Consider the following 21,469-nt stretch of genomic DNA (forward strand, 5'->3'; position numbering starts at 1 on the left):
CTGGCACCATTCCTGAGGATCACTCTGCATTGCTCTCTTCCTGCCATGTTGGGAAAGACAGCTCTCATCCTTAAAGGTCAGGTGGGCCAACTAGGGGCAGAAGCCCATTCTATGTTTTCCTACAGCAGAGCCCAAGATCAGAGACTCACCTTCAGGGCCACCCAGAGGGGAGGCAAGTGGGGCAATTTGCCTCAGGCCCTGCAGGGGCCCCGTGAGAATACAGTATTGCCACTTTTTTTTAATGGAAGGGGCCCCCAAAATTGCTTTACCCCAGGGAAACCCTGCTCATCTTGGGTGCAGGCACCACTGGGCTTCTAGAAAACAAGCTGCCCCTGCACAAAGAGGATGAAAGCACCTGCCAAAGCCTGGGATTGAACCAGGGACCTTCAGATCTTCAGTCTAACGCTCTCCCAACTGAGCTACTTTGGCAGCTGTATGCCAGTATTTTGGCCTGTTGCTTCTCTGCCTGGGATGTTTTTGCAGCAGTTGCACATGAAAAGGACGTCATTGGGAGGTGCCCATGAAGACAAGACTCGCTTTTGCCTGCCTTGCTCAGCTTGACTTGCTGCCTCACCCCGTTCCTGCCCTAGTGCCCGGGTTGACCTGGTGGTGGAAGGGGACTGGGGGCCAGTGGTGCGGGGAGGAAGTTGAGCTGGACCCTGAGCTAGACTAGACCCTGGCGGTGAGAGTCTGGCCACCACCTGCCACCCCACCCTGTTGTCCTGGCTTCCCCCACTGGGCGTCATTTCGGGAGGGAAGTGGGGGTTCTGCCTCCCCTCCCCGATTTTCACACCGCAGAGGAGTGCGAACAGGAAAACGAACGGCTGCTCCACACCCCCACTGGAGGAACCCGGCGCCCTTAGCTGCTCCCCCTGCTCCCCCCCAGCTGTGCTACTGAGTGGAAGCGTCCTGTGCCCATCACACAGAGCTCGATTAATCAAAACCCTCTTCTGCCAGCACCAGGCCTCCTGCTTCTTACACTGGGCCTGCAAGCGAGGGGGTGGCTGGCACAGTGCCAAGAGTCTAACCTGTGCGGCAGGAGGCGGCTGACGCCCGCAGCCTGCTGGGGAGCTCCCAGAAGTTATTAAGGGACAGAGACTCCTCAATGCCCTTAGTAACAAGGGTTTGGGGGTCACCGAGGCCAGAAAGAGGGTCACTATGTCGGCCTTATAACCCTGGGTGTCAGGTCGCTGTGCAGCTTTGATCTAGAGCTCGGATCCCAACAACCGACCAGCAGCCCACAGCCTCCTTCCGGGTCTGCCCCACCTGGTTACTCCTTACAGGCCGACCTTACCCCCTTCCTGCCCCGGATTCGCCCCCTAATCATCCTACTGCCACTCAGAGCCACAGCAAATAAGAACAACCTCAGGTCTCAGTAACTGCTGCAGGTAGCAAAGTCCTACAGGGAGCAGTTTCTGGCACTACACCTGGTCTAGAGAAGGAGTGAGGGTGCCTGGCACTACACCTGTGCAGCTCTGCTCCCCGGCTCTTCTCAGGCTCCTGCTCTCTCCTTAGCTCTGCCCCACGCAGTTCCAGCTCCCATGGAGGATGGGACCCCCTGGCCTGGTGACTCCCTCATTACACTGCCTGGCCTGTCAGTGCGGCTAACTTGGAGCTTTGGCCTCTCCCCATTGCCCCTGGGGACTGTCAGTCTCAGGGGCCTGATTTCCCATTGGCCCTTCCCCCTTCTATTGGGACTGGGAACTAGCCAACCAAACCCCCACTAAGTTTTAGTAAGGGGCCAACAGTCCCTTACTCGAGCAGGCGCCATGAGGGTCACTGATGGCCAGAGAAGGGAGCATGAGCTGGTCCCATGGTGTAACAGGCAGCACTCAAGACTCTGAATCCTGCAATCTGAGTTCAAATCTCAGTGGGACCTTCTGGTAAAGCCCTGGAGCTCCCAGTACTCCGCTTCCCTGTCTCCAGCTCTGCAAGAGCCATTTTTTCCCCTCCTGCTGGATGGGTCAGGGCTCTAGAACTGACACCTGAGGGTTGGGATTCTCATGGCTTCACCTGATGCCCACAAGTCTGGCACTTGCCACTGTGCTTGAAGGAAGCAGGGCTGGGCAGGTGGAAGCCCAGCACCTCTCCTCCTCTGGGCACCTAGAGCAGAGGTGGCTGGTGCTGACAGCTCCAAGGGAAGGCTTAAAAGCAGCGGAGGTCAGGGCAAGAGGAGGAGAGGACCATGCCTGTGTGTGGCCAGCAGACAGCCACAGGGCCAGCCTGCTCCCTGCTGTGCTGAACCCCACTGAAGGCCACCCACAGGCCAGCATGCAGGGCGGCTGCTGGTGCTCTGTGGCCAACATCAGAAGAGGGTAGGAAAGCAGGGCCAGCCCCCCCGTGGGGCCTCTTACCGTTCCCACTCATGGTGCTGACTTTTGAAGTGGAGCCGCCCATTTTCTTTGGCAAGTCAGGAATGGCAAAGGCGAGACTAGAAGCACCTGGGGCTCAGGTCCCAGCCTTTGTGACACCCAACCCCCAACTCCTTCCCTGGGCTCTAGCTGAAGCCAGAGCATTGGCCTGAGTGACCAAGAAGAGGTTCCAGCTGTGAAGAAAGCAGGACTTGCAGCACAAAGTGAGCACAACCATGAGGGGACTCAAATCCTGAATCATCCAATCCACAGGGAGATGCCTTATCCTTTAGGCCACATGATGAGGGGGTCTAAACACTTCTTTGGGAAAGCCGGACACTGTGTTTCTCAGGTCATCTGCTGAGGGGGCCGAGACGCTCTGGGCACAAGAAGTTAAGTTCCCAGCGACAAGTGAGACTTAATTGTATGGGGCCAGGTGCAGGACTTTGGCAGGGAGGCTCGGGCATGGGGGATTGAGGTGCAGCGGATGGACCGGCTGTCTAGGCACAGAGATTTAGTCTCCCTGAGGAGGAGGAGGAATCCTGCTGACAGGCAGTGGCTGTGCAGAAAAAGAGGAGGGGTTCCTGGGACTTTTTTTGCCTCTCTTTTGCCTGCCTGCTCACTCTTGCCTGCACACTGGGATAATCACTCTTGTGGTGAATGGTGAAGATGTTTCCTAACAAGCCCTGGTAGCTCAGTTGGTTGAGCATCAGGCTCTTAATCTGAGGGTCCAGGGTTCAAGCCCCTGTCTGGGTGCTCAGCTTTTAAGTTGCCTTGTGTGCCAGGAGCCAAACTTTGTTCACGGCCACACTGGGATTCCCAGAAGCTGCGGCAATTTCCTGGAAAGGTTCCTTTCCTTAGCAAACAGGAGAGAGGCCACATCCACAGGAGCAGGTGCAGATAGCGCAGTCTCTGGCTGCCAGGAAGCGCTGTGGGGCCAGGTGCTGAGAAAGCCCAGAGGGGGAGCAGCAGAGATGGGGGGGAGAGAGAGAGAAGCAATGAGGACAGAGCACAAGTGTAAAGGGGGCATCTGGTCTGGCTATTGTGGGGAACTTCCCTGGGTTATACACGACCCTGGTGGAATTGGCCAGTGGAAAGATCTGAGTCCCCACCCCCTTACCCAGAGGCTGCCTGACCTCGAGGACTGTTAGGATACAGATATTCAGGCCTGTCTGCAAAGGCCTGTACTTTAAGAATTTAGGTGTATTTTTATCACTTAGCTAGTTATAAAGATAGAATAAAAAATCACTGTCTGTCTGTGTAATGGCCTTCTCTTACTGTGACAGTCTGAGGCCTGGTTCTTCGGCTAAGCAGCAAAGGCAGCCATAAAGTGGGAAGTGTATGGTCACATCCTCACATTCCCAACTAGTCACACTGAAATAAGGTGCGATTGGTCTGTTAGGAATACAATCCTGTCCTGATATTCCATCACCTCCAGAGAAAGAGAAACTTAGTTTGGTAGCATCCTGTCTGGCAAGAACTCACTTATCAATAGACACAGCTGGAAAACCCTTATGTCTGTATAGATGTAGTTGTGAAATCCTCCCTTCTGTATTGTTTTGTATGTTTATTTGCATGGTCTCTGTCTGGGTCTGTGATTGTTTCTGTCTGCTGTATAATTAATTTTGTTGGGTGTAAACCAGTGAAGGTGGTGGAATATAACCATGTTACAGTATATTAGGACTGGTTAGTCTAGAGAAGGAGTGAGGGTGCCAGGCGGCACAGCGGTCGGGGCCGCGTGGTGAGTGCCCCGCTGAAGCGCTGGCCGCCCCTCTTCTCTCTGCCCCCGCTCCCTCCCCTTCCCCCCCACTAGACCGGGCGCGCACTCTGCAGCACAGGGAGTCCACTGGCTCCGGCCGCCCTGTGGGGTTTTTTGTTTTGTTTTTACCCTGCTTTGCCGGCCGCGCCGTTGTTTTCCTCCCCACCCCGTGCTTTGCTGCTCCAGCCCTGCCATTTTTGTGTTGCCCCACTTTGCCACTCCATCCGCACCATGACCCCGCTTTGTCGCTCCAGCTGTGCCATGTCCCCCCCACTTTGCCGCTCGAGCCGTGCCGTTTCCCCCCCCCTGTTTTGTTGCTCCGGTGGCCCCACCCCATTTTTTTTGCTTAATCTGAGGGTCCAGGGTTCTGATTCCCCACTCAGCCGGGGGGCTCCCCTCTGGGCTGAGGAGCCCTGGGGTGGGCGGGTGCAGAGTCTGTGTGTGTGTGTCAGGCTGGGGGAGCTGCCTGGGCAGAGGGGCTGGAACCAGGGGCGGCTCCAGGCACCAGCACACCCAGCGCGTGGTTGGGGGGCAAACTGCAGGGGGGGCTCTGCTGGTCACCGCGAGGGCAGCAGGCACCCCAGCCCCTCCCCCACTCTGCCCCCCTCGCCCCCTTCCCCTCCCAGAGCTGGGGGAGAACCTAGGAGTCCTGGCTCCCAGCCCTGCCCCTCCCCCCTATTTCCATATGGCTCCATCCAACAGCCCCGCCCCCGAGTGGGGAGAGAGGAGGCCAAGGGAGAAGCAGGCGGGAGGGGGGCAGGGCCGAGACCCCGGGACACGCGAGTTCGCGTCACGAGCCGGAGGGGGGCGGGGCCGGGGCTCTCTGGGGGCGGGGCGGGGATGAGGAGTTGCTTTGTGGGGGAGGTGTCAGGTTGACCCAGGGACCCGCCCTCACTTGGGCTGGAGAGGACGGAGGCGCCCCGGGGCAGGCTGGGAGTTGTAGTTCCTGGCTCGTCCCAGAGCGGAAGTGACGGTCGGTTGCTCAGACAACGCGCCCCCTCCCGGTGCACTCTGGGAAGCGTAGTTCTCGCTCTCTCTCTCTCTCTCCCCGTCACACACACGCGGCCAATATTGGAGGAGGGGCCATAACTCGTCACTTCGCCGCGCCCCTCCCCGCTCCCTGATTGGCGGAGAGAGCGCGGGACAGAGACTCGGCGCGTGGGGGGAGGCCACGGTTCCCTCGCCGAGAGGCTTCGGTGCCCCCCCCCGGCGCGCGCTGCGGCCGTTGGGATTCGAATCCCGCTGGCGGCCGGGGGGGCTGCGCGGCTCATTCCCCGCGGGCGGCCGCGGAGCGAGGGGGACGCGGCTCGGGGGCAGCCGGTGTAACGTCAGAAACATGAACCGCTCCCGATTCGCTACTTTGGCTGCACTGAGCATGCGCGGATTGAACTGAGCATGCCCAGTAACCCTCGCTGTCGCCGCTGCCCTCTCTGCCCTCACCTCTACTCACCATTTGCTGCCTGCTCTTGGGGGGCGTTTAAAATGCTCAAGGGGGCAAATCGCAGCGGGGGGGGGCTGCCAGGGTCTGAGCGGGGCAGAAATTTACTGGCAGGGGGGGGTCAAGCTGCTGTAGGCAGCGGCAGGAGAGAGGCTGAAGGGGGAAAATCGGGGGTGGGAGGAGCCGGGGTGGGGAGCTGGGGTTAAGCCCCGGGAGACGCTGCCAGACCCTGTGCAGGGACAAAACCCCCGTTTAGGGAGGGGGGGTGGGGGGGACAGGGGCCCCTTGATCTGGGGGTGTCGGGGTTGTGGGGGGGGGCACAGGCTGTTTTCAGTTCTGCCGCGTGTCAGCCCCGGAGCAGGGGGCGGGTTCCTGGGGCTGGGGCTTAGAGGCACCAGCAGCCCAATTCCCAGACTGTCAAAGCGTAGACACCGCAGCTCCTCTCTAGCCTGTACAAGTGCTGCGGGGATGTTACTGCTCCAGCCAGGAGACTGAATGCGGGAAATATTGCACAGACGCCCCCTCCCTCCCTCACACTCTGCCTCTCACATTTTGACTATGGAAAAGTGTCTTCTGTCATTTTCCATGTCTATATGGAATCACTGCAGCTCCTTTCTCTTATACAACGTGCTGATTTGGTAACTCCCTCCCAGAGCCCGCGTATCCACACCCCCTCCTGTACCCGAATCCCCTGCCCCAGGTCAGAGCCTGCACCCGTCACTCAAACTCACCATAGCCTGCAACCCTCCTGCACCCCCAACTCCATCCCAGAGCCTGCACCCCAAACAGGGACAGATTAATCTGTTGTGGGCCCGGTGCTAAACATATTTGTGGGTCCCCATGGGGGAAATGGGGACATGAGGCATGGGCTCAAGGTCAGACACCAAGAAGACCAGCGCCATTCGTATTCTGGTTTTGGATAAAATACTTGATCTTGCCTACATCATAGAAACCTTCCTCCCTCCAAGTCTACACCCCACTACACCCTTTAGCAATAAAGTACCCATTAAAGAAGTTCTGAATCAGTCGTCTTTCTTCCCAATTTAGTTTTAACAATAAAGCTGCAACCTAAGTAGCTATGGGAGATGACAGTGCACCTACTAGGTATTGGTGGGGGAAAAGTGAATCGGGCCCTGCCCCTAAGAGGGTCCTGCGCCCAAGCCCCGGTTCGGTGTATTGGCAAGAGTCAGTGCATTGTACCGGGGTGGCCCGGCTTCTCCAGGGGACAATTTAAAGGGCCTGGGGGCCCTTTAAATTGCCACCACAGCCACACTGCTGGAGCCCTGGGGTAGGGCTGTTGGGATCTGTGGGCTACTTAAAAAGTCTGTGGCTCCCGTTGCTTCTATCGCCCCAGCCCTTTAAATAGCCACTGGAGCCCCGCCGCTTCCCCAGGGCTCCGGCAGCTATGTACATGGCCAGGGCTGTGGAAGCAGGGGAGCCCCAGGTGGCTGCTGCTACTCTGGTGGGGGAGGGAGGAGGAAGAGGGAGCACTTACCATACCGGGTGGTCTGTACCCCCTGTACCTGCACCCCCGGCCCTGTCTCCAGCCAACCCCTGCTGCACCCCCCCTGCCTGAAGCCAGCCATTCCTGCACTCCTCTGTCTTCAGCACTGCCAATCTATGCCACAGCCCCCTATGGCCCTGCTTGAAGCCAGCCAGCCCACCCCACCCCACCCACCCCTGTCTCCAGCCATTGCTGCACCCTTGCCCTGCCTGCAGCCAGCCCCATGTCCACTGGTGCCCTGCAATTCCCTGGGCAGTAACCCTGCACACCTGCTTCAATGATGGGAGAAGAGAGCAGTTGGTACCCAGACATGTGTACACCCTAGGGTGACCAGACATCAAGTGTGAAAAATCAGGATGGGGTGGAGGTTAATAGGATCCTATATAAGAAAAAGACCCCAAGATTGGGACTGTCTCTATAAAATCGGGACATCTGGTCACCCTAGCACACTCCCAGGGAGTGGCGGGGACCCACACATGTGAAGCGGAGTTCATTTCTAGTTCAGTCCCATCTTTTTAAAAAAGAACTGTAGGTAGTGTTAACATACAGCCATATTTTCCCGGACATGTCAGACTTTTTGGTTCTTAAATTGCTGTCCGGGAGGAATTTTTAAATCTGGAAATATAGTAACCCTATTGGTACCAGAAATACATATCCTGGCACATCCCTTAAATCAGAACTTTTTATAGGGAAAAGGTTGCTAAGAAAGGAAAGGCTTTTTTTTTCCACCTTTTTTTCCTTTTTTTTAAAGTCATCCCTGCTGGGGCCCTGCCGAAAATGTTTGAATTGGGTGGGCCCCAAACTTCCTAAAGCCGGCCCAAACTAGTCTGTTCAGTGTTATAGCTTTTAATATGCTAATGCAAACACTGTAATAGAGCATTCATGTGCCAATGTACTGTAGCTTGTTTTAACTTACTGTAATACTAGAAGTGGTGCATGTGAATATTGCCGTAACGAGGGCAAGGAGAGTGAGGCACTTGCCTCGGGCACGGAAAGTGAGGGGCTCAGAAAGTCTCTCCTTCAGCAGCAATTCGGCAGCAAGTCCTTCCCTCTGAGAGGGACTGGGGGACCCGTTGCTGAATTGCCGCTGGTCGTCATCAATGAAGAGGGGTGGCACATACGGCTCTTTAACAGAAATTCGTTGGTGGATCCTTCCCTCCAATAGGGAAGAGCCGGACATGCTGCCTCTGTTCCTTGCCTTGTGTGCAAAAATCCCTAGTTACGGCTCTGCATGTGAAGCTCTCTTAAAAGCTGACACTACAGTAGTGATATTCCCAAGCCAGCATGCATAGGGCTGGGAGTGGGGAAGGGGAGTGCATTTAGGTATAAGTAACATCTCTCACACCAAACAGGAACTTTTCCACAGTTCATTATTATACCTTGTCTTACAAACACCAAAAACTATTACATATGCACAAAGGTCAATAATCCCCCCCTCCCCATATATACAGAGTTGTGTTTCTGCATATGGGTGAGTAGTCTCTTGGTCTATCCAAGGCCGTGATCAAGTGTCTTGATGTTTTTGGTCTTTTGGCCTTGAGATGAAAACCTTGTCTGTGTCTTGGGAACCTTGAGGTAAAAAATTATCTATCTCAGATTAATATTGAGCTACCAGCTGTTCAGGAATCAGTACAGAGTCAGCTGCCAAGCCACATGTTGAATCCTATTGCAAACAGTATGGGTGACCCATGAAGCATTCTGAAGCAAGAGATTACTGTAAAACTTTAAATAAGACACAGAAAGAATAAACTTTTCCTAGGTTTTGTTTCTGTCAGATTGATTGTATTATGTATAGTAGGGGTTTAATATAAAAACCAGGTAGTATGGTTTACAATGTTATAACAAGAGATTATGCTATTACCATTATCCAGTCAACTTGCACACTACTATTTTGAATTAGTGATAATTCACAGAGAGAGAAAGAAGAAAGCTGAATCTAGACAATTATTACCCAGATTCCTGGTTATTCACCAACCACTTTGCTTCAGGCCATGGCATAAAGCACCATAAACCCAGGACAGTATGGACAAGACAATATTCACCTCAAATTTGCATCTGCTACACTCCGTCCCCCGCCTCATTCCCAGTCATACTATTCAGGATATAGCCTAGTGAGAAAGTGGCATGGCTGAAGCATGTAGCTGGCAACTGAAAACTAGTACAGAGTACAATAGCCCTGAGAACATTGCTTAATTCTGAGAACTGTGTCTGCAGTGAGATGCAGGGTGGGCCTGGTGCCACGGCACCGCTGTCACCGTTGTAAGGTCGGTACTGACTCTAATCCCCCTCCCACAGGAAAACTCCCTTGGACCTTTTCTGGATGCCACTAAAAATATAAAAAATCTGCTGCCCCAGTGCTAATTTACTGCTACAGGAGACTTGATGCAGTGAAATAATTTCCCTATATTCCATCAAACTCTGCATCACACCTCTTGAGTATTTAAAAGAGTCTCTCATAACTATTTGTCTATGTAAAGTATCAGAACAGTTCACAAATTTTAGGACTGCCTTTTGCTGAACTACTCTTGCCTGTGAATCCAGCTCTTACAGTCCCATGTTCACACGTCATTGCTTGTGTGTAGAAGCTGATTCACAAATATTCGGTAAGTGTATTATATGGTCTCACCCTACATCGTTCCCAAGGGCAAAAATCTTCTGCAACAATGAAGGCTTGGGCAGATGACCAGTGGCTGCAGAATTTTTGGATTCATCTTTGTGCAAAACTCACCAAAATGAAAGCTGCACTGACAGTGGAGAAGAAAAAATAATTGGACTATTGGGATCTGCAACACCAGATTACTTTCGGTCAATCAGTGGTCTCTCTCCTAAACTAAGGTGAATGGATTTCTTTAATGTAAGTAGTCACAATATATGGTTAAATATTTTATGATCAATATCCTGTTAAGAACTCCACGGTCACAGATAATACCTGTCTTCTTTGGAAACCAGGACACATTATCCAGTCTTTTCCCCCACCCCCGCACAACCAAAACTGATCTGAGAAAAACCTTGCATAAAGCAGTTAATGGAGGTGCAAGACATACCTACTTCCTTGGTGACAAGCTTTAGGCAACACCCCTATCCTCATTCACACCCACCGTAGCAGTAGGACAGACTTCTAGTAGTGAAACTCTGATTGATTTTATGGCTACACTTAGCGCTGCACAGCGCTGCCGCGGGAGCGCTCCCGCGGCAGCACTTTGAAGCGCGAGTGTGGTCAGAGCGCCAGCGCTGGGAGAGAGCTCTCCCAGCGCTGTCCGTACTCCACCTCCTTGTGGGGAATAACATACAGCGCTGGGAGCCGTGCTCCCAGCGCTGGGGCTCTGATCACACTGGTGCTTTGCAGCACTGCAACTTGCAGCGCTGGAGGAGGGGTTTTTCACACCCTGCTGCAGCGCTGCAAATCTGCAAGGGTTGCCAAGCCAAAATACCGAAGCAGACAAATTAATTGTCAGCCCCCTGAAGGAACATCACCCATAGTAAGAAGTGATCAGCTCCTATTATCTAGCCTAAAGAAATTCCTTCAGTCCTCAGTTTACCCATAAACAAATCTAGTGTTCTCCCATCAACCAATTCAACCAATTGCATATTTTATCTACCAAACCATTTCCTCACTCTCAAGTAAGAATTCTTATGCGTGTATAGACCCAAAATTTGCCTGATTTAGAATCATAGAATAGAATCATAGAATCTCAGGTTTGGAAGGGACCACAGGAGGTCATCTAGTCCAACCCCCTGCTCAAAGCAGGACCAATCCCCAACTAAATCATCCCAGCCAGGGCTTTCTGGAGACTGAGCTTAAAAATCTCTAAGGATGGAGATTCCACCACTTTCCTAGGTAACCACATCTACTCCTGACAGAATTAAGATTCTGAGTTAAGATCATCAATGAAGACTCACGAGTTCAAGCTTCCTGGAGTGGGTGAGTTCCCTCATTTTATCTCTCTGTTTCCTTTTCTACCTCAGGTATTAATCTTTAAGAATGTAACTTATTTTGTTTAGGCTCTTGTAGTGATGTAAGGGTGATGATAGGGACATGCTAAATCTGGGACAAATAAGGGTGTCATCTTGAAAGTGCTGTTTGAATCATTCCATTGGGCACACAACCAGTACATTGATAGATTTACACAACCCCCCACCCCCAAGAAGAGTAGAAATATCGGGGAAAACCAAGACAAGTAACCACAATAAATGAGCATATCCCAATTAATGGGCAAATCTGTTAAAAGTACCCAAATACTAAGGGTCTTCCTGGCTAACTGCATGAATAATAAAGAATCTTCACAATATAGTCATTTCTTAAATGGTTTGCATGCCTGTAATCATGGTGATTTCTTTATTGCTCCCAATTTCTATATTGTTTATCTGTGCGGTGTCTGTTTTTTAAAATGTCTTTGGCTGACATATAAGTAATTTTGCTTGATTTAAAACAATTTAGATGGTGGGATCTAATTGGTAAGATAATCAAGTAACATTATGTTATGGTTGATTAGTTAAATTATATTAAAATGATTGATTAAAGGCATTGATGAGAATGAGGCATGGCCGCCCAGAGGTGGGGGTACAAGTGGGGCAATTTGCCCCAGGCCCGGGCCCCGCAGAGGCCCCCATGAGTTTTTTGGGGTCCGTGGAGCGGGGTCCTTCACTCGCTCCAGGGGCCCCAGAAAACTCTTGCGGGGCCTGGGGCCCCAGAGCTTCTTCTGTTCCCGGTCTTCGCCGGTGGGGGGTCCTACCGCTCCGGGGAGGAAGGACCCCCTGCCAGTGAATTACCACCGAAGTGGGACCTGCCACTAAAGTGCAGCCGGGTCTTCAGTGGCGGGGGGCCCTTCCGTTCCGGCACCCGCCAACGAAGTGCCCCGAAGACGCGGCTGCAGTAAGTCGCCGGCAGGGGGCTGCCGCCGCAGGTCTTCGGGGCACTTCAGCGGCGGGTCCCGGAGCAGAAGGACCCCCCACCGCCAAATTACCGCCGAAGCGGGGGTCCCCCACCGCCAAAGACCCCAGGCCCTCAGAATCCTCTGGGCGGCTCTGGGGGAGCCATTCAGCGTGTGACTGTATGACTGGATCAAGCGACAGCTGCCGAGTTCCAGGAGATGAGGCTGCAGCTGGCCGATATGAGTGGGAGCACCGAGTGAAGGGAGGGGCGGCCTCCACTGACATTTTTGCGGCCTGCAGGGAATGGAGACAAAGCAGGGGGATGTGGGGTCTCAGGGCAGGACCCACGGATCTGATAGTGCAGGACCACAGTCACTGGAGGAGGAGAGAGAGTCCTACAAGAAGAAATGGCTAGTGGGAAGCAATAAGTGCAGAGTGCAAACCAGCCAGCTGAAAGTCACAGGGGTCTAGCAAATGAAATACCAGCTGGTCCCATGGTGTAATGGCCAGCACTCAGGACTTTGAATCCTGGAATCTGAGTTCAAATCTCAGTGGGACCTCCTGGAGATATGTGGGCTTGCTGCAAAGCCCTGGAGCACGATGTGCTTAGCAGGGGCAGCTCTAGGCATTGCGCTGCCCAAAGCATGCCGCATGGGGGTGCTCTGCCAGTCGCTGGTCCTGCAGCTCCACCAAAGCTGTGGGACCAGCAGACCCTCTGTAGGAGCTGCCCCAAGCACATGCTGGGGCCTGAAGCCGCCCTTGGTGCTTGGCTACCCTCTCTCAGGGTGAACTAGAGTGAGGTTTTTTCCCTCACGCTGGGTGACTGATCCCCACTGGAGATAGGTCTCTGGTCTGGCTGGTTCAATGGGCTGGCTGCTAAAGGTTGGGGTCCTAGAACTTAACAGTCCAGCTAGAGATTCCTGTGGTTTGACCATATGCTTGTTTCTCGCTGCTTCACCTGATGCCCACAACTTTGGTCCCTGCAGTTGCCACACTCTTCCTCTTGCCCACATGGCATTTAAAGGAAGGAGGGCCAGGGCCAGGCTTCATAGTCAGGGCTAGGCAGGAGGGAGGCAGAGTCCCAGGCTGGAGCCCAGCACCTCTCCTCCTCTGGGCACCTGGAGCAGAGGCAGCTGCTGCTGACAGCTCCAAGGCAAGGCTTAAAAGCCACAGAGCAACCGAGGGCAGGGCAAGAGGAGGGGAGAACTATGCCTATGCGTGGCCAGCAGACAGCCACAAAGACACGCGGCCAGCCTGCTCCCTGCTCCCTGCCATGCCGAACCCCCACTGAAGGCCACTCACAGACCAGCATTCGTTCTGTGGCCAGCATCACAAGGTGGTAGGAAAGCAGGTGGGGCCTTTGACTGTTCCCACTCAGGGGGCTCCTTTTGGCGGTGGGGCAGGAGATATTTCCCCCAAGAGGCTCTTCCCCAGCTGCTGAGAAGCACAGAAGTACCTGGTGTTTGCTCTTGCGGTGAAAGGGGTTAATACGTTTAGGCGGCCTGGCTAGCTCAGCTGGCAGCACCTCTGGCTCTTACTCTGAAGGTTGAAGTTACAATTCCCTGTTTGGGTGCTTGGGGCTCCTCTTCAACAATACAACACACAGTCTGCTTAAGCCCCCACCCAGTAACCTGGGGAAACTAACCCTGGCCACTGGGTGCCTCTAAGAGGCGATACTTTCCCCACTCACAACCACTGAGTGTAGAAAAGAAACTTTAAGAAAAAGGAGGAAAATCACCTTCTATTAACTTGGGAAAACACCACAATCAGGATTCATAACACAACACTATGAGCAAAACACCCACCCACAGTGCGCTGGGCAGTGGCCTTTTGCCTCGGGCTCTTAAATCCAGACAAGCAGCAAAGAATCCTGTGGCACCTTATAGACTAACAGATGTTTTGTAGCATGAGCTTTCGTGGGTGAACACCCACTTCTTCGGATGCAAGCAGTGGAAATTTCCAGGGGCAGGTGTGTATATATAAGCAAGCAAGAAGCAAGCTAGAGATAACGAGGTTAGATCAATCAGGGAGGATGGGGCCCTGTTCCAGCAGCTGAGGTGTGAAAAACAAGGGAGGAGAAACTGGTTCTGTAATTGGCAAGTACCCACTTGCCAATCTTGTGGTGGTCGGGGTTCTAAGGGTATGTTGATTTGTTCCGGTGTTAGTGTAGGGAGTGTCCTGAGTAGATGGTGCAGTTTCTTAGCTTCCATCCCGGGCACACCACAAGATCCATTGTCTACAGCCAAGCACTGAGGTACAACCGTATCTGCTCTAACCCCGCAGACAGAGACCAACACTTAGAAAATCTCCACCAAGCATTCTCAAGACTACAGTACCCACATGAGGAAATAAGGAAACAGATCAACAGAGCCAGATGTGTACCCAGAAGCCTCCTACTGCAAGACAAGCCCAAGAAAGAAACCAACAGGACTCCACTGGCCATCACATACAGTCCCCAGCTCAAACCCCTCCAACGCATCATCAGGGATCTACAACCCATCCTGGAGAATGATCCCACACTTTCACAGGCCTTGGGTGGCAGGCCAGTCCTCGCCCACAGACAACCTGCCAACCTGAAGCATATTCTCACCAGCAACTGCACACCGCACCATAGTAACTCTAGCTCAGGAACCAACCCATGCAACAAACCTCGATGCCAACTCTGCCCACATATCTACACCAGCAACACCATCACAGGACCTAACCAGATCAGCCACACCATCACCGGTTCATTCACCTGCACGTCCACCAATGTAATATATGCCATCATATGCCAGCAATGCCCCTCTGCTATGTACATCGGCCAAACTGGACAGTCTCTAAGGAAAAGGATAAATGGACACAAATCAGACATTAGGAATGGCAATATACAAAAACCTGTAGGAGAACACTTCAACCTCCCTGGCCACACAATAGCAGATTTTAAGGTGGCCATCCTCCAGCAAAAAAACTTTAGGACCAGACTCCAGAGAGAAACTGCTGAGCTCCAGTTCATCTGCAAATTTAACACCATCAGTTTAGGACTAAACAAAGACTGTGAATGGCTTGCCAATTACAGAACCAGTTTCTCCTCCCTTGTTTTTCACACCTCAGCTGCTGGAACAGGGCCCCATCCTCCCTGATTGATCTAACCTCGTTATCTCTAGCTTGCTTCTTGCTTGCTTATATATACACACCTGCCCCTGGAAATTTCCACTGCTTGCATCCGAAGAAGTGGGTGTTCACCCACGAAAGCTCATGCTACAAAACATCTGTTAGTCTATAAGGTGCCACAGGATTCTTTGCTGCTTCTACAGAACCAGACTAACACGGCTACCCCTCTGATACTTAAATCCAGACACCAGAAGCTCTGTGGATGTGTCCCTCCCTTCACTGCACCTCACCCACAGCTGCTGTCCTGGGTCAGTGAAAACCCAGAGTTCACCTCTCACCTCCTGCGGGGAAAGCCCCTTTCTCCCTCCGCTGTCTGGCCACATTGCCGGCCACTTGCCGTTCCCCCTGTTACCGCTCTGCTGGCCACCCTCTCTGCTCTGGGACGTCTTGTGGTCCCACCAGGAGCGGAACAGGCTCCCTAAAAGCAGGGCCACCCAGAGGATTCGGGGCCTGGGGCAAAGCAGGGGAGGGGACATAAAAAAGGAGCCACCCGCTGCGATGCTTGTACTCACTGGGCGGCGTCTGAGTCTTCAGTGGCGGCGGGTCCTTCACTCGCTCTGCATCTTCGGCAGCACTGAAAGACCCACCACAGAAGTGCCGCCGAAGACCCAGACTGCTGCCAGGTGAGTAAACATTAAAAAGGCGCCTCTAGCCAGGGAAGGGATTCTCAGGCAGGGCTTGCGGGGCCCCTGCGGGGTCGGGGTCTGGGGCAAATTGCCTCACTTTCCCCCCCAGGCAGCCCTGCCTAAAAGTAGCGGCCACCAGACCCCGAACAGTAGCCCCACCCCTTCCACTCGAGGCCACGCCCCTGCACCACCCCTCTCCCCAAGGCCCCGCTCCTGTGCTGCCTCTTCCCCCAAGACCCTGCCTCCCGCTCACTGCTCTCTGCCCCCTCCCCACCCTCAGTCTCCCTTACAGTCATTACAAAGTGGCAAGGCAGAGCCCTCCCATTTTTAAAAGCCCTGGGGTGTTGTTCCCCCCTGTTCAGGCACCCCTGGGTCCCTGCACTTCACACAGCTCTCCCTGATTTCAGCTGTTAGTGAGGGAGCCTCACTGCTAGTGCAGACTGGGCAGTTTCTTGCATGAGAGACACTGTCCCAAAGCAGGACTAATGCTTAGAGCTGGTTATCAGTGATTTCAGCTCTGTTGGTCTGCAGCAAGACTCTCCATTGAGTCTTAACCAGCTCTGTTATTACACAGGGAAGAACAAAAGGGTCAAATGGTGCCTGGAAGCCTTAAGAAGGATCCACCCCACCAAGTACAACACTTGTCACTACCTGCTCTCAGCTCCACTGAGAATGTTTTGGGGTCACTCCTTGCCTGTATCAACCTAGGGGTCTCAGAGAATCATTGTTAACAGGTGCTCCAGTGGTGCAATTGGTTAGTGCACAGTACTTATAGGGCAGTGCTGAGAGGAGCTATGCTGAGGTTGTGAGTTCAAACCTCACCTGGAGCACTGGTTTTCATTAACCAAGTAGTGTCACCCCCTCATTTGGCCCTGTGGAATGTAGAATTCCAGCCCAGGGGACCCTGAGGAGGATTCAAAAATGCCTCCTTCACTTATTACCTCCTCTCCAGAGCACAGGTCAGAATCTACAATCCTTTCTCCCCCACCAGCCCCTGTGCCAGGATCCCTCAAGCAGAGCCTGGAGTCCTGCCCATCCTTGACTCCTGAGCCTGGAGGGAGAGGAGCAAGGAGCCATTGTCAGAGGGCTCCCACTTCCCTGGCTCTTGTCACGCAGACAGCAAGCAGCAAAAGACCAGAAGTCGGAAGCGCAGACAAAGGGATGTTTACTGGGGTTAGTTTCCAAGCAAGCAGATTCCAAAGCCCTTCACACCAGTCGGGCTTATCTCTATACACCGACAGAGTCTGTTCCCCAGTGTCCCCCTTCCCAGCTCTGACACCGCAGTTCTGAAAGTCTAGGCCTGTGCAGGCAGCCTGAATATATCTATTCTAACAGCCATCGGCCCCTGTGGGAAAATGATCTATTCAGGGCTGTACCTAGACATTTTGGTGCCCTACATGGCACCCCCGTCCCCCAGCCCGAGCTGGCAGAGCGGAGCAGGCTGGGGCCAGGTAACTCCACTTCCCACCGCCCGGTAATTGCAGGGCAGGCCCGACCCCACACTCACAGGGCGGTGGGAAGTGGAGTGATCCGGCCCCAGCCTGCTGCACTCTGCTCCCAGCCTTGGAACTTTGGGGGGTGGGAGGGAAACACCCCCTCCAGCGCTCACCAGTGGCGCGGCTAGGAGCTGGTGGAGCAGAGCAGGCTGGGGCCAGGTCGTTCCTCTTCCCATCGCCCGGTGAGTGCCGGGTGCGCCTGATCTCTCCTGCCGTCCACTGGAATGTAGCTCAGGGGAAGGCGGGGGGGATGGGGTGGAGCAGGGGTGGGAAGAGGGGGGTGGGGTCAGACCAGGGGTGGGGGGCTGTGGGGAAGAGGTGGAGCAGGGGCAGGGGCAGCTTTCCTGGCCGGCTCAGCCAGCCGGGGGATTGAGTTCGCCGCTGGAGCAGTACACAGATGCGTAGGGCACCAGGAAACTTGGGGCAATCTGGTGCCTCCACATCCCTTAACCAGGCAGTGTCCCTGTAGTATGGGCTGTCTTCATAGGTCCTTTCTCAATCTTTCTCACCCTCTTGTCTGGAGTCTCCTGTGTCTCTGCTTTCTAAGCACAGACTCACTCTGGCTGTTCAGAGGAGGGGAGGACCATGACTCTGTGTGGCCAGCAGACAGCGACAAAGACCCCTAGCCAGCCTGCTCCCTGCCATGCCAAACCCCCACTGAAGGCCACCCACAGACCAGCATGTGGGGCGGCTGCTGATGCTCTGTGGCCAACACCAGAAGACGGTAGGAAAGCAGGGCCAGCCCCCCTGGTGGGGCCTCTTACCGTTCCCACTCCAGGTGCTCACTTTGGCAGTGGGGCAGGAGATTTTACCCCAAGAGGCTTTTCCCCAGCTGGCGAGAAGCAGAGAAACACCCAGGCTCCCAAGGTGCTATGTAGCAAACCCCCTCAAGCACAGGGACAGGCGCACACTTGGAAGAGGGAAACTGCTCCACACTCCAGCCTGGGCAGCCGCCCAGTTTCTTTGGCAAGTCAGGAACAGCAAAGGCGAGACTGGAAGCACCTGGGGCTCATGCCCCAGCCTTTGTGACACCCAACCCCCAACTCCTTCCCGGGGCTCTAGCTGAAGCCAGAGCATTGGCCAAGAAGAGGTTCCAGCCCTGAAGGGAGCAGGACTTTCAGCCCAAAGGTAAAACTGGACAAGCACAACCACGAAGGGACATGAACCCTCAATTGCCTGATCCAGACTCAGATGCCTTATCCATTAGGCCACATGGTCACATATAATGTCTCCATGTACTTCTTTAGAGAAGATGGACACTGTGTTTCTCAGACTCGGGTCATCTACTGAGGGGGGTTGAGACTCTCTGGGCACAAGAAGTCAAGTTCCCAGCGAGATGTGAGACTTAATTCTATGGGGCCAGGTGCAGGGCTTTGGCAGGGAGGCTCAGGCATGGGGGATTGGGGTGCAGCGGATGGACCAGCTGTCTAGGTGTGGAGATTTAGTTGCACTGAGGCACAGGAGGGAGGAGGAATCCTGCTGATGGTCAGTGGCTGTGCAGAAAAAAGGGTATTGATACCCCCATCCTAAATGGGCTGATTGGCTTGACCCTTCTCCCCTCTGCAGAGCATGGTGGGGCTGCAGCTCACCCCTTGTGGGGCAGGAGGGAACAGGTGCAGGGCTCCAATGTACTTGGAAGGCAGCTCCAGTGCGGTGGGGCAGGGCAGGGCCTGTGGTTTACATTCTGCGTTGCCTGGTGCTGGGCCACTGCACAATCCCCAGCCACGCCGCACAGCGCGCCCCGAGAGGGGGCAGGGGGCCAAGCAGACGATCCAGCACGAGGGGGAGAGGATGTGTGGTTGGGGGGAGGAAAAGCCTTGGGCTGCACTGGGGGAGTGCAGAGCAGGGGTGACACCCCAGAAACCTGCAGCAAAGGGATGGACAGGTGGGCTGGGTGGATGGAAGAGGCAGCGAGCCTAAAAGGGGAGTGGGGTCTAGTAGTCAGAGGAGGGAAGGGGCTGGGTGCCAGGATCTCTGGGTTCTATCCCTGGCTCTGGGAGCGGGGTGGGGGGTCTAGAGGTGAAAGCAGGGGGACTGGGAGCCAGGACTCCTGGGTTCCATAGTAGCAGCTGCTTTTTCCTGTGTCTCCCTCCCTACAGATCCCAGCCCAGCCCCCTAGCAGAATCTGACTGGGGGAGGGGGTTGCCCTGCCACTCCAGACTCGTGATTCGAACCCCTCCCTCCACAGGCTCTCACATCATGGAATCTCCCCCCCCCCCCCAAGACAGAAAGTAGTAGCAAGTGAGGAGGAAGCTAGTGAGTCTCTTGGGGGTCTCTGGGGGAGGTGACAGCACCCACCAGACACCCACTCATGGTTGCAAGGAGTCCCCCCTGCACAGCCCCCTGCTACGAGGGGCCGGGGGCGCCCAGCCAGGGTCAGGAGGTGAGATGGGGTCGCAGTGGCAGGAAGGGGGCAGAGCTGGGGATGGTGTCAGGTCTGGTGCTGGCTACATGGGGAAAAACCACACTGCTCCCCCGCAACACACACACACACACACACACCCCTCCTGGTGTTGGGAGGGGAACAGGAGAAAGGACAAAAGAAGCAAGAGACAAAGAGAAAGGAGGAAGGGATGGATGGAGGAAAAGGTGAAACAAAAAGGACAAACCCTAATGTCCCCAGTGATTCTAAGGGACAAAATCCCAGGTGCGGAATAAAATTCTGCCTCCTTAAGCTCGTGTTTTCCATGCCTAGAATTCAACTGTCACCAGATGGATCAGACTGAACAGGTTTCAAACCTCGAGGAAGCTCTTACCTTCTAAACAGGGACAGCTGTTTTCTAATAAAATCTCTAAAAGGGAAGGAGAAAACTCAAAAGAGGCTCCTCCTGGTGCTCACGTCCGTGAACCCAAATACTCTCTTAGTCCTCAAAGAGAGACCTGGAGAAGGAGACTTGCTGAAGCAAAGCCACAGGGGTCTCTGAGGTTTCCCTGGCCCCTCGCCCCTGTCCTGCCTGGCTGATGTCAGCATCTCTCTGTGAGGTCACCAGCTCCCCACCACCTTTGACCAATAGTCTGAGGTCCTGCAAAAAGCCTTTGTGATGTCACTGCCACACCCCTCCCTTGCTGTGCTAACATCCTGCCCCAGGCCAGGCACTTTGGAGTTTTGAGCTACTCCCTGTGGATCACCCAATTAAGGACCATCAGCTATACAACTGACCCATTGAGAGAAGGCAGATACACCTTGTGACTCAGCAAGGTATGCAGGGACCTGCCTATGGACAGAACTCAGGTTTTTTTATGCCACATGCTGGATAGAGTGTCCTTGGGACAAAGAAAGCATAGACTACATGGCAAGAGACTATAAAATGCTGATGCCTCATTTCCATCTTGTCTTCAATCCTGCTTCATATCTCTGGAGGGACTTTGCTACAAACTGAAGCTCTGTACAAAGGACTGAATGACCCATCCCAGCTATGGATGGACTCCAGAGACTTGATTTGAACCTGCAGTTTATTCCATCACTGCTACAAGCCTGAACCAATAACTTCCTGCCGCTGGCCAGGCACTTCGGAGGTTTGAGCTACTCCCTGTGGATCACCCAATTAAGGACCATCAGCTATACTTTGCCATTACTGGATGTGAAGAGTTAAAATCCATGTGCATTTTGTATAACAACCTGGTCTTTGGATTGTGCCAGCTCTTTTCCAGACCCAAAGTCCAGAGTATCGTCAAGAGACCAGAGGCCTAGCAAATCGTGACCAGCTAAGAGAAAGCTGGGTAACCAGAAAGCCTTGCTTGCTAAGATAGGTGTTGGAACTGAGAACTAAATAATTGTGTTTTATTCAGAGTTGCAGATTGAACAAAGAATCCCTGTTCCTATTGTGTTAGTCTCTTCTGTAGGGAGACGTTCTTCCCACAGATCCAACCTTGAGTTTATGAGAAGTTGGCACATGTCAGTATAAGATATGGCATCCTTCTACCTCCCTTCCCAGGGACCAATGCCTGCCTTAAGACACACAAAAACAATCTTTATTGCCATATACTTTCACTGGTTCTTTGCTTTAACCCCTAGGAATGTGCCTGTTGGACAATCAAAGGAGTTGCTCCATTCCTATGGACCCCAAATCAGAATTCAACATAGATATTTTATACTACTAACAGTTTATCAAAGTATTCATTAAATGTTACTTTCTAATTTGAGACCATGGGCGGAGACATTATATAACCTGTTAACCATTGGCTAATGTGCTCATCTTGTCTTGCTGCAGAACCTATCCTGGGGTGTGGAACTTTCATTCTGGGCTGTGACTATAAGCAGAAGAGTGAC

General features: G+C 53.7%; 4 non-coding genes and 1 pseudogene across 4 annotated transcripts; 3 read left to right on the forward strand and 2 right to left on the reverse strand.

Moving 5' to 3' along the window:
• LOC120375816 overlaps positions 1 to 21,469 on the reverse strand; it is a 647,258-nt pseudogene that overhangs the window by 595,174 nt on the left and 30,615 nt on the right.
• Positions 357 to 429, reverse strand: TRNAF-GAA. The gene has a single exon. It is a non-coding gene; the product is annotated as a tRNA-Phe (tRNA).
• On the forward strand, positions 3,035 to 3,107 carry TRNAK-CUU. The gene has a single exon. It is a non-coding gene; the product is annotated as a tRNA-Lys (tRNA).
• TRNAQ-UUG lies at positions 12,413 to 12,484 on the forward strand. Its single transcript has one exon. It is a non-coding gene; the product is annotated as a tRNA-Gln (tRNA).
• Positions 16,440 to 16,533, forward strand: TRNAI-UAU. Its single transcript has 2 exons — positions 16,440 to 16,477; positions 16,498 to 16,533. It is a non-coding gene; the product is annotated as a tRNA-Ile (tRNA).

This window comes from Mauremys reevesii, linkage group 12 (assembly GCF_016161935.1).
Source record: "Mauremys reevesii isolate NIE-2019 linkage group 12, ASM1616193v1, whole genome shotgun sequence".
NCBI lineage: Eukaryota > Metazoa > Chordata > Testudines > Geoemydidae > Mauremys > Mauremys reevesii.